The sequence below is a fragment of the Ovis aries genome, chromosome 2 (assembly GCF_016772045.2).
Source record: "Ovis aries strain OAR_USU_Benz2616 breed Rambouillet chromosome 2, ARS-UI_Ramb_v3.0, whole genome shotgun sequence".
NCBI classification, from domain to species: Eukaryota; Metazoa; Chordata; class Mammalia; order Artiodactyla; family Bovidae; genus Ovis; species Ovis aries.
In genome coordinates, this window is record NC_056055.1 from 103,900,242 (window position 1) to 103,913,230 (window position 12,989).

Consider the following 12,989-nt stretch of genomic DNA (forward strand, 5'->3'; position numbering starts at 1 on the left):
CATGCTCCTAACTTCTTGGGCTAGGCTGTTGTTCTCGATTAATCATCCTGGCAAAGGCAGCAAGACACTGAGGCAGAAGGAAAAGAGAGGAAACCCAGACTTTCTCCAAGACCAAGTTTTCTAAGAGGCAGTGGGAACCCAGGAAGGCTCTGGCAAGATTCGAACTTACTGGCTTCAAGCTCACTAACAAAAGTCACAGGCCACTTGACTCCTTGCCCTGAAAAAATCTGCTCTGGATCCTGGCTTGGCATTGTTTGCAACGTTGCTACTCCAAGAAAAATGGATGCTGTCAGGGTGTCAAGGATATGATGGGATTCCGCTTAGACCAGGGAAGGCTGGATAGGGAGAGGAGAGTGAACCAAAACAACGCAGGGAGGTAGCTGCATCCTGACGGGCTATGAGTCTATACGTAACCAGCTTTACGACCTAAGAAAAAGCCCAGAGTCAGTGACAGAGACATCAATAGTTAATGGATGGGGAGCATCCCTGGTGGTCCAGTGATTGAGTATCCACCTGCCAATGCAGGGAACATAGGTTCGATCACTGGTCTGGGAAGATTCCATATGCCACGGAGGCCGTGCACCACCACCACGAAGCCCGTGCTTTAGGGCCTGGGAGCTGAATCTACTGAATCCCACACCTAGAACTGGTGCTCCACAACGAGGACTAGCCCCGATTGTTGCAGCTAGAAAAAGCCTGCGCAAAAGCGATGAAGACCCAGCACAGCCAAAAGTAAAATAAATTTTAAAAAATAGTTCATGGATGGGAAACTTACATGTCTGGAGCAAGATCCTGAGGCAACACTCCATTGTGTGGGGCAGGCGGTGGGCAGGACATGGGAGCGGTTTTCCCTGAGGGTCGGGGTGGGGGTAGAGGTTAGCGGTGATGGTGGTAATTGATGTCAGCTGGGCCTGTTGGTTAGCAGGGAAACCAGCAGAGGAGCAAAACCTTCCCCTCCTCTTTGAGGGGCCATCAAGGTGGGGCTATTCTGATCCAAAGATTAGGACAATCGCCAGCTGGGGCCAGGGCAAGTATGCAGGAAGGCCAGCCATTTGAATAGGGTTTAGGTGAAGCAGGAACCAGTGGAGCAGGGGATGTTCCGAGAGCAAGGGAACAGCCATCTTGGGTAGCCTGATCTTATACTGCTTGATTCCCAGGTTCACCAGAAACACCTTACAGTCTATTTTGAGTCCCTGTAGGGAACTGGGCTCGCTGGGTCACAGCGTCCAATGTTTACTCAAATAATTAAGTGTGACTCTTTATGGAACAGTAAAATCAGAATTCACAGTTATGCAAACTGACATGAGCAAACTGGCCTTAAAGGCAGTGGCCTTAACCTAGACTGATAGCATATAAGATGCAGAAGTCACAGGTGTTACAGTTCAAGGCTCAGGGTGCTCCTACCAGCCTCCAATTGGGAAAGGAAACCAAAGAGGGTTCCCCTGAGGTTCTTTTTTTTTTTATTTGGCTGCACCAAATCTTAGTTGCAGCACTTGGGATCTTTGTTTCAGTATGCAGAATCTTTTAGTTGAGGCACACAGGATCTAGTTCCCTGACCAGGGATTGAACCTTGGCCCTTTGCAGGGGGAGCACCAAGTCTTAGCCACTGGATGACCAGGGAAGTCCCCACCTGGGGTTCTTGAAATGTGTTTTCTTATTACCTGTGTCATATGTTAGGGCCACCCTGGTGGCTCAGTGGTAAAGAATCTGCCTACCAATTGCACAAGACATGGGTTCAATCCCTGGGTTGGGAAGATCTTCTGGAGAAGGAAATGGCAACCTATTCTAGTATTCTTGCCTGGGAAATCCCAGGGACAGAGGAGCCTGGTGGGCTACAGTCCATGGGGTTGCAATGAGTTGGACACAACCTAGCAACTAAACAATAACAATAATGAATGTTTGGAGCATCAATAGGTCTAGAAGGAAGGGGTGTTTTCCTCAAACAAATGGGGAAGTTGATGCTATTCTCCCCCCTGTTAGACGCAGTCACAAGAAACTCCAACCTAGATTCCACTTAGTGCCTGTCTAAGATGTAAATATCTCTAGAAAATTTGAGACAAAGCAATTCACGTATTTGTGTGATATGGCTTAACTTCACTGCTCTCCTCCTAACACTTCTTGACCATTGGAAATATATGTATTTTCATGGGGCTCGGGGGAGGAGAGTAGAAGAAGAGAGAAATTGATATTTATTTATTTATGGCATACCCCTGTCAGGAAGGGGCTTCCCAGGTGGTGCTAGTAGTAAAGAACCTGCCCACCAATGCAGGAGACGTGATATGGGGGTTCGATCCCTGGGTTGGGAAGATCCCCCAGAGAAGGGCATGGCAAGCCAAGTATGGCAAGAACCCATGTATTCTTGCCAAGAGAATCCCCATGGACAGAGGAGCCTGGCGGGCTACAGTCCATGGGGTTGCAAAGAGTCAGACATGACTGAAGTGACTTAATTCGCACGCATCAGTTGGGGACACCTTAGTTGCAGTGTGAATTGGGGGTGGTGAAGGAGGAGATTTGAGTGTAGGGTTTGTTAGAAAAGAAAGCAAGTACTCTACAAGGAAGGCAAAAGGGCTCAAAGAAGATTTTTATACTCTTTTTTTTTTTTGGCTGTGTTGGGTCTTCACTGGTGCACGGGCTTTGCTCCATGCTCTAGCTGAGGAGAGAGGGGGCTACTCTAGTTGCGTGCACGGGCTTCTCATCGCCGTGGCTTCTCTTACTGCAGAGCATGGGGCTCTAGGACACTCAGACTTCAGTATTGCAGTTCCTGGGCTCTAAAGCACAGGCTCAATAGTCATGGTGGGATCGTCCCGGATCAGGGATCAAACCTGTGTCTCCTGTATTGCACAGGCGATGCTTTACCACTGAGCCACAAGAGAAGCCAAGTTTGTTTGTTTTTTTAAACTCTTTGATTTTACGTGTGGGAATGGGCATGTATGTGGTCTCTCAACCATGCATGAAATATCTGAAAATCAAGTCCACACATCTGGATGAGTTAAGCAGGGCTGGGGCCAGCGGATAAACCAGAAACAGTTTTCGGCCCCTTCCTTGCCGATGAGGCCACTCTATTTTCTGTCCAAGAGGTCTTCATGCATAATTGTAGGGTTTTTTTGCAGCCAAAGAAGAAGGGCAGCTGCTGCTAATTTAATGACATCCAATTTAGGTGGTATTTATTAAGCCTTATGTGGAAGACACCTTCTTAACAATGCCCCAGCCCGACACAATACTCGCCCTCATGTTGGCCCAACAAGAAACCCACAGGATTCCCAGACAAGAATGCAGGCCTCTGACCCCGTCAGCAGTGGGGCAATACGAGGCCTCAGCCATCGCCAGCTGCTCTGACATTTTGCTTTCTCTCAGTTCAGTTCCGATGCTGACACGATGCAGGTTGCTACAGAACTGTTAGAGGTAACTGAAAGAGCCTGCTAGAGCATTTAAAGCATTATTTCAAAATGGGGAAGAAGGGGAAAAAACAGGCAAAGGATCTCGCTGGGAGGGGAGTTTGAGGCAGAATGGATACACATATATGTATGGCTGAGTCCCTTTGCTGTTTACCTGAAACCATCACAGCATTGTTAATCAGCTATATCCCAATAGAAAATAAAAAGTTAAAAAATAAAGATCTCCCTGCTTGATTTTTCCTTTTATTTTCCTGTTTCCAGAGCACCCATAAGTGGAAGTGTTCACTTTCAGATATCAATGAATTCTGGGCACACAAATAAAACAAGGCAAAAGACTTTTTTTTAAGGCGATAGCCCCTAATTGTGACCACTCCACACGGTCAGGAAGTGAAGCAGGATCGGTTACCAGGGCATCATGGGAGAGGAGACAAAAGCTTGCCTCTTCATCTCCGAAAAGGGTGCTTTTCCCAAATTGCTTTCTCCTTTCCCTCCTCGGAATGTGAAATGACAAGGTTCTAGCTCTCTGTGAATTGATGGTATATCTGGGTGCTAAGCTCTCAGGCCAACCCCGGTTGGGCTCCTGGGGAGGTGAGGGAGGGCTGGGAAAGGGGAGGGGGGAAGAAGGGGAGGCCTCCAGCATCTTCTTCTCATGGAAAAGTGCCGCTCCAAATTCAGCTCTATTCAATATCCTGTAATGAACCATAATGGAAAATTTTTTTTAAAAAATGGCTCCAGAGAAAGCAAGCCCAGAAGTGGTGACTAGAGGAAGGAAAAACTTAGATTCCCTTTTTTATAAAGTCGGAATTACTGACTTCAAGGGCAAAGAAGAAATCTCCCTCAAAAGGAGAAAAAAAAAAAAAAAAGCCTGAGGGTAACTGCCCCCCTCCCTCCCCCACTGGGCTAAGTGCTGGGACAAACAAACAAGAAGAGTGATGTGCCCAGTAAATCATCTTGGGGTGGGGGAGGGGTTTGAATAGAGGCATGGAAGAAACGCAGAAGCCAGGCCTAGTGTTCACTGATTCCAGCAGAGGCCGTAAGCAGCAAGGGGCCCGGGCTATGGGCTACATAATTGGCTAACGAATAATAAAGCCAAAATTGGATATTAACAGCAATTAGTTTCTGTAGAGGCACTGGGGAAAAGAACTGTAGAAAACCCCATTGGGCCTTAAACCGAGGCGATGTGAAATTAAACCAGTGTCTCAATTAAATGGGAATAAATATTGCCACATCAATCTGGGGACGTGTGACAGACTGAAGGGAAGCCCCCGGGCAACGATGTCCAGGTGCACCCTCCTGTGCCTTGTAAGCTATCCGTGGTGTGACCTTTGTCAGGCACCTTCTGCTCCTGACCTGTGTGTGGCCTCTGGTGGCCAACCGGCCCCTTTCCTTGGGTCCCCTTGGCTGCAGGACTCTGAAGATGATTTTAAGGGACCGATCTGTTAATCCTATGGAGACTTGCATCACTAAGGCTGTACCGGGTGGACCCAGCAGCTAAGCAAAAGGAAGAACTGAGTTCTCTTAAAAACAGAGACCAGGTCCAGTGGATGGAAGGGCCCTATCACTTTCTGTCTGGGTCGGAGGGCTGGGGTTTGGAGGTTCCCAGAGCCAGCAAGAGGAAGTCAGACGCACGTCTCAGCCACGGGGTCCCTTCTGGCATAGACCTGGAAACTGGCACGAAGGCTGCGGGAGAAATGTGTCTTTTTCTTCTGCATTGAGGGTTCTGCTCTTGTTTTGGCTTCTTTAGAGACGGTTGTGGGAGTGGGGGAAGGAGGGTGTTTTGGGAGGGCCAGGGCATGTTGCTGGGGGTGGTGGATCGCTGGGTCCGGGGCAGGGGCGGGGGTGGGGGGGAGAAGCCTACGTCCTGGAGAGAGGATGGAGGAGGCTGGGTGAGCTTAAAGGGGGGTCCGGAGGATTCCACCCCAAAACCGCCGCTCGCCAAGGACTTTAACCCTTGCACTCTGCTGGTGGGAAGCCACAGGGATGGCTAAGAAGGGCTTTCAGGTCGGGTCTTCTCCCAGCCTGTTCTCAGGTACCCCCTTTCTGGCTCAGTCCGAGGCTTTCTCGAGTGAGGGATGAGCTGGTGAGCGCCACAGGACCCGGGGTTAGACAAGGAAGAGGCCTGGATGAGGATGAGGGGAGAGGGACCGAGGGGCCCGCACCCTGCTGTCCCGAGCAAAAGGCAGGCCGGGAAGCACTGGGGAGCTGGGAGGACAGGCTGTCTCTCAGCCAAGGCCTCCCGTTTGTGCCGCTCTTCGAATCTGAAGGTGTATCCCCGCCCTCCCTTCCTATCGGACTCTGTAATCTTCTCTGTTGACCACTGTGTGTCCGCCTGGGAAACTAGAGAGCAGAGGTGTGGGGAAAAGCAGCCCCTCCGGGGACTGTCCCGCTGGGAGCCATGGGGAGAGGGTGCTCTGCCCTCTCCGCGTCAGTCTGGAGGCTTTGGGAAATGAGTGTGGACCTAGGTCTTTGGGTCTCCAAGTTACTTGATTTGAGCAAGGGAGAAAGAAAAAAAAAAAAATCACAGCCAGGAAAACAGGAACAAAAACGGAAAGCAACTCTGTTCATCTTCACCTGGCTCAATTTAGGGGTCTCAGGGCATGAGCAGAAAAAGCGAGGCGCGTTGGCACGCAGGTCACTGGGAGCCTAGCACAGCGCCCCCTCTAGCCTGCAGCTCCTGGAAAGGGACTAACCCTCAACTGCAAGAACGTGGCACGAAGCAGCAAATGGAACCTGCAGCCTCCTAGGATCCTAGGTCTCTTTATTTGTGTATGTTTAAGAAATAAATTAAAAAAATAAATAGATTGGATTTTAGTTTAAAATAAACCTCTCTCCCCCCTTTAATTTGGAGAAAGTCCCTAGTGATCCACAAGGTTTAATTTTTGGCGTTTATGCAGCCCTGACTCAGGTCCTCATTTCTGGGGTAACATTTCCATTTTAAAACAAAAACAGAAGGATTAGAAAATGAAAAGGTGAATCCATTGAGAGTTGCTGACACTTCATTTCTGACCCCTGGAACATTCCTTGTTCTCAATAAAGTCTGCTTTAAAAAAATTTTTTTTGAGGCCATCTAAATTTGGCGCAGTTCTCTGCAGGCCTCCAGCAGACCCGCATACAGTGGCTCATAGCAGCATACATAGACAGGAATGCATCCCGTTTGAAGTCTTTTTCTTGTTCTATGCCTGTATGGGAGATGCAACTATGTATTTTTTATATATATTTAAACTGAAGTCAAATTAATTAAGACTTGGCAAAGACACCCAAATAAAAGAATTGTAGATTGGACTGGGAAGAAAACATCTTTATTAGGTATTAAAATTGTCATAATTGTTATCGATAGACTCAGCACCGTGAATCAGCCAGGCAAGCCACAGACACAAGCCACCAGCACATCCCTCAGCCCCTATTGACTCACTAAACCCACCCACAGAGTAGCTGAGGAAGGGTGGTTCCATCTGTCCTAGGAAGAAGCCTTTACAGCTGCCCCCGGAGGACTCTCTTCTAAGGTTGGAACAGGGGTGGGGATATTATGTAAGTTCAGTAGAAGGAAAGAGAAAATTATTTCTCTCCAGAGATAGGATAGGTGGATGGATTGCGTGTGTGTGATTCAATACTTTCCTATAAATACCAGCAATAGATATGACTGTGTGAGAAAAATCTCCATATATGTGTATATGAGCATATGCCTGCTGAGAAATTACCCCCACTCCCCGATATTTATTTATCTGGCTAAGGCTCCTCAAGAGCCCAGAAAAACTGTCCCCTCTCCCGACCCTGTGGGCAATAAGAATGCTGTGGTGATGGTTGGAATTTACCTTTGCCTTTGTTAAAAGTTCAGTTGCTGTTCTGCTTAGAGTTCTGGGCCTGGGCAGTCTCTGGCAGGGGAAAGAAGAATGTTACCAATTTTTCCTTTGATACATTTCTACATCCATCTTAAAGTATCTGATACTGACTCCTTGAGAAACCTATGAACGGCCATCACGGTGAGGACCATAATAATGGCGGTATGTGTGAACGATGGCATGGGTCTTCAGAGCACATTCACTCGGCAAACTGCCTCAAGCATGTCCCATATATTTTTTTTTTAATAGTTTTTCCTTCATTTAAGCCATAGGTTGTCATTAGAGGCGCTCAAATGGGTAGAGGTGAAGATATGTCGAGAGTTAAAAGAAGACTTCACCTTCCAACACAGGGGGTGTAGGTTCCATCTCCAGTGGGAAGCCAAGATCCCATGTGCCTCCCGGCCAAAAAACCCAAACAAAACAAAAGCAGTATTGTAACAAATACAGACTTAAAAAAAAAAAAATGCTTTGAAGGAGCAGAAATCATTAAGTATCGCTAGGCATAAACAAGCCTCTAACAGAGCCGAAAGGAAGATGCCAGGACTGACTTTCACCCTACACCTCTATCTGGTGCACACAAAAGGGCCCCCTTACCCAGGGGGCAGAGTGGTGTATTCATCCCTGCCATTTCAGCCATTAAAGCCCCTTCCATACAAACACATTTCATAATAAGACCTGGTGAATACCGGAAAAGCCCCAACAAACCCAGAACACTCCTCACACACAAGAGCTTTCTGGAATAAGAGTTTACATAAGCAATAAAATAAAGCATGCCCCTCCCTCTTAATGATCCATAGCAGGAAGACGGAAGGCCTGGTCCATGGTGCCTGCGGTTTAAACTCTCAGGGAGAAGCGTGTTAGGTTTCCACCTTAGAGGGACATTACTTGGGAAAGGCGTCTGGAGATGCTGGCAGCAGGCACATCAGCAGAGGGCATGGCCACATCTGATGGAATTACAGGGAAGCAATTAGGGAGATAAAGCTCATTTATGTGAACAACTGTGGGGTCGAGGGTTGGTCATCAGAGGCTTAAGATCAGCCCCAAAGAACTGTCAGAGCAGCCCTCAGAGGAAGGAGAGAACCAAAGAGGGACTGTTTAGAGGGAGGACTATTTTGAAGGCGGTGGCTGCGGGCCCCTCTTAAGACAACCCTGGCTAAAGGGCCAGAGAAGCTGCTTTCTCTTCTGTCCTCCAGCCAGGCTGGCCTTCTGGGATCTGAAGGACAGCACTGTGCTTGCAATTTGCATGATGTGGACTGCAGTCTTCTCTCTGCAGGGGTGAGCAGGTTTTGGTGCATTTCTGTCAGATCCAAAGAAGGTTCTGGAAGTGTCTAGATGGGAGGCAGTGAACTTAATCTCACCTGACTCCAGACACTCCCTTAAGAGGGCAAAGGAAGAATCTAAGATACAACAATTACACAATGATCGGCACATAGCAGGTAGTAAAAAAATATTCGGGAGGAAATAAGGCTAGGGGTCCATGAATGGTAATTGACTGAGTGGGCTAGGCTGAGGCTTTGGAGATGAAAGAGCTCCTCAGCAAGTTTCAGTGGGTACTCTTAGGTTTTGCTTACAGTGTCAGGAATCAAATAAAATCCTCAGCATCCCTTATGGCCTTGGCCTTGTAGAGACAGGCCCCTGCCCAGGGCGGGGGAAAGGGATGATCATAGCCTTCCTGGGTAGGAAGATCCAGTTCTTGGCCTCCTTTCTCCGCAGAGACCTGCCCGGCCTCCATTTTCTCCACCTGGAAATTAATGAGTTTAGGTCTCCACCATCCACTAGAGCTCAAGGGGGGGTGGAGACGGTTAATACAGAGCTAGAGGTGGGATGGGGCTGTGCCTGTGGAGAGCAGGGGGATCCATAGGACCGACTGCTGCTCCAGTTCTGGTGATGTAGAGGAAGGCTGATTTGGGTGGTAGGTTCTTCAGGAGGAGGGCAGGTTAACCCTTTGCATTCCCTGAACTGCCTCCTTCAAAAATAATCTTTCCTCAGACCCCCTCCTGTACACATTCTGGTTTTCCTTCTGTTCAGATTTTTTAAAAGGCATGAACCCTCCCCTCCTCTACCCTTGGGTCCAGGTAGGTTCCTGCACCTCTCCCCCTCATCATCTCCCGGATCTCTGCCTACAAGAGCAATCACAGCGGCAAAGAGGAAGTGAGTGGTTCCCCAGTCCTGGCCAGACTTTCAGCTCTGACAGAGCTTGAGAAGGGTCCAGGAGTTTGATGCTTTCCCCCCTGTATCTCAATGACTTCCTTAAGCCTGTAACTGCAGCTCCACAGCAAAGGGGGACAAATCCCGTCCAACTCCCTTCCTGCGGGCTCCCCTGCCCCCACCCCAAGAGCGAGCAGCCCCAGCCCTGGCACAATCTGCCAGTCTTCTGGATGCCCGGCTGTTTAAAGGGTAAACCAAAAGCTAAAACCAGAGCAAAAACGCAGCCGTGAAGGAAGGTGTCGACCCTCATACAATGCACCCGGAGCCCAGAGAAAAATCTGCACAGGAAGCACTCCGCAGTGCGCTCACAGCATCCTCCCGCCCCCATCTGTGCTTGCACAGATCTGTGTTTCCGTCACAGAATCAGCTTCTGTTTCTCTGAGTTTGTTTGCATCTCTAAGCCCCTGTCTGTCACAAGCTACACACCTCCCCACCCCAAAGGCTTCGGTTGGGGCAGCCCAGCCGGCGCGAGCCCGCGACCCCCGCCCCCCCGCCCCATCCACCCCCACCCCTTCCCAAAGCCGCGGCGCTGAGCTCTGCGGCGGACGACTGGGCTCTGTGGATCCTTCCTCGCAGGGCCCTCGCGGACCGACGGGTGCTCAGCCAGCCCCATTCTTGGCATTCACCGCGTGCCTTAATTGTATGGACATTTAAATCAAGGTCCGCTGTGAACACGGAGAGAGAGGCCTTTCTCCTGAGGAAGGAGAGGAGGAAGGAAGGAAAGGTGGAAGAAAGCAGGGGGGCGGGTGGGGAGAAGACGGAATGAGAAAACGGGAAAAACAAGCGAAAAGCGGCGCGCGTGCGTGCGCACTGACAGCGGGGAAGGGCGTGGGGGTGGGGGAGCGCCGGGAGGAAAGGACCACAGCATCCTCTACCGCAGCTCCCCCAGTCACACAGACAATGAGATAACAGCGACGTCTTGCAAAGGCTCTTTGTTCTCCCCCATCCTTTCGGATCCAGGCTTTTTCCTGCAAAGCGGAGGGAGTGGTGGGTTGAGGGGTGTGGGTGGAAGTGGGAGACGGAGGGGTGCCTCCCCCCGCTTTAATTACCCGATTCCCCGCGCCCCTTCCCCGCACGTCGCCTCCCCTGTAGCCCCAGACAATGAAAAAAAAAAAAAACCAAAACACCCCACCAACCCCACCTCGCCTTAACGCAGCAAATCCTACCCACCCACTTCGCCCTCCGCTTTGCCCAGGAAACTGAGGGGGCCCGGGAGGGGGAAGACGAGGGGAAGGAACCCGCAGGGCAGCAGGCGCTCCGCTGCCGCCTTTACCTAGCTTGCTGAGTCCAGGCGCAACCCGGCCGGGCGTGCCGCAGGGGCGAGCTGCCGGGGTCCGGGGCCAGAATTTGGGGAATCAGCCTTCCAGAACTCGGTTGCTGCAGTCCTCTCGCTCAGGTCCCAAGTGGTGGAAGGGAAAAAGGAAAAGAAAAAAAAAGAAAAAGAGGAAAAAAAAACACCCATAAGACCGAGGCCCATCTGGCCTCTCAACAGCTTTGTCAAGTCTTGCATACGCTAAAATGCTAATGACCTAGATAGCTCATGCAAAATGCAGCAGGGAGGGAGGGAGCGAGGGAGGTGGGAGGGAGGAAGAGAAAGAGTGGGGGGGGGCACAGCGAGGGAGGAGGAGACGCAGGGGAGGGGGGGAGGGAAGAAGGGAGGGAGGAGGCAGAGAGAGCGAAGGGGAGAGAGACTATATGTCTTCGAAACACCCCTACCACTCTCCCCACCCCACCCCACCCCACCCCACCCCAAACTGTCAACGGGCTTTACCAGGTGAAGGGTGGGCACAGATATAAAAGGTCACTCGTCTAATGCGCTGGATCCCTGGGTCCAAAAAAAAAAAAAAAAAAAAGAGCGGAAGGAGAGGATCAGAGGATGAGAGTCCCCAAAACCAAAGGGATAATAAGACATTATTTTCAGCCTTTCCCTCTATACCCTCCTCTACCTCTCCACTCTGTTTACATCCTTAAGTGTGTACATGGACATACCAATTTTCCATCAATTTCTCAGATCTCCTATCAACAGACACCAGTATTCTCATCCCCAGCAAAACTCATCCTGTGAACCCAGAGAGGGGTTCAAACAGACCCCTTCTTTTCGCAACCCTCCTCCACCTGGCCCATCCCCACTCACACTATCCCCTCAGCCCTTCGGCATCATCTTCGGGCTTCGACTCTGCTAAGCCTCCTGTTCCACAGTCTCCTCTTCAACGCCCAGATCTCGAGAGGGAAAGGCAGGGAGCAGGAAAGCCAAGTTAAGTCTATCGGATCTCCCACAGTTCCGCTCCCATACCCAGACAAACCAGCAAATGGAACCCCTCCCCAACAATGACACCGTTCAATCATACCAAGAGGCTAAATAAAATTCGAGTCCCCTCGGAGGTCCGCACGCCGGGCAGACCGGAGATCACTCGTATTCCCGAGCCAGCGCTCCGGCGCGTCCCTGCTCGCCGAGCCCAAAGTGCTTTGTCCGGGGCGGGGGTGGGTGGGGGGTCCACTCAGGTCTTCGTCTTTTTGTTCTTCTCGAGGGACAGGTCTCAGTCCGCGGCGTTCCAACGAAAGGCAGTAGATCTACTGGAATAAAAAGGGATCAGGAAAATGTACATGCACATGAATGAAGGAGGGATGCGGAGAGGCGAAGGACGTCCGCCTGTGAGGAGCCGCCGCCAGGGCCCGGCCCTAGTGGCTGCCTTCGCCGGGGAAGGGGCGGGCGGACAGAAGGCGCTGGTGGTCGCTCTCCCTGGCAGGAGGAAATGATAACCATGATAAGAAGCATCATGGTGATGATCATGAGCACGATAAAAAAAAAAAATTCAGAATCTCCCTTTGGTGAGCCAGAGCATGCGTGCAGGAGGGTCTGCACTGCTGGCGGAGGCGGCGGCCGGGGGGAAGGAGAGGCGAGCTGAGCAGGAGGCAAAGGTTGCGGCGGCAGCACCCTCAGATGAATAATAATAACGCGCAGCGCAAGTTGCGGTTCAGCCTGGAAATCCAGCCCTCCGCGTGAACTCGCGTCGAGCGCGGATTGCAGGGGATGGGGAAGAAGAGGGTGGGGGAGGGGAGGGAGGAGGATGGAGGGGGAGGAGGGGAGAGAGGAAGGCAGAGAGGGACAGCGAGAATTTGGAGCCTTTTCATTTATCCTTACCAAGCCCTAATCTCGCTCGCCATCCTCTTTGGGTGAGGTCGATCCCCCTTTCAAAAATTATTATTCCTTTAACGGATTATTCAGCTAAAAGAAGCCACATCTGCTGACTGTACCGAAAACAAGAGGATTAGGAGCCGGTCCACAGAGCCGGGCCCGCAGCCCCCCACCCCCTCTCTGCACCAGCACACGTCATTCTCACTGCCCCCGGGTACCTCCCTCTCCTTCTTGCTTGGGGAGAGCTGTGCCAAGGAAAATGCGGATTTGGGGAAAGTGAGAAGTGGGAGCGCTCGGAAGAGCGGGAAAGCCAAGTCGGGAGGTGGCGAGTCGCACCCCCACGTTCACACGCGCTTCCGTTTATCCGTTTCTATGCTGGGAGGAGGGGGCGCTTTCGTCGTGCCCACACGC

General features: G+C 50.9%; 1 long non-coding RNA gene across 2 annotated transcripts; it reads right to left on the reverse strand.

Annotated features, from left to right (window-relative positions):
* Positions 1–6,678: 6,678 nt before the first annotated feature.
* Positions 6,679–12,450, reverse strand: LOC105608520 (uncharacterized). Of its 2 annotated transcripts, XR_006058690.2 has the most exons (5): positions 11,791–12,450; positions 11,577–11,662; positions 11,214–11,267; positions 10,716–10,833; positions 6,679–10,410 (listed from the first exon to the last, which is right to left on the reverse strand). It is a non-coding gene; the product is annotated as an uncharacterized LOC105608520 (long non-coding RNA). The 2 variants fall into 2 exon arrangements; XR_003588146.3 differs by having other exon boundaries at positions 11,577–11,855.
* Between the last annotated feature and the right edge of the window lie 539 nt (positions 12,451–12,989).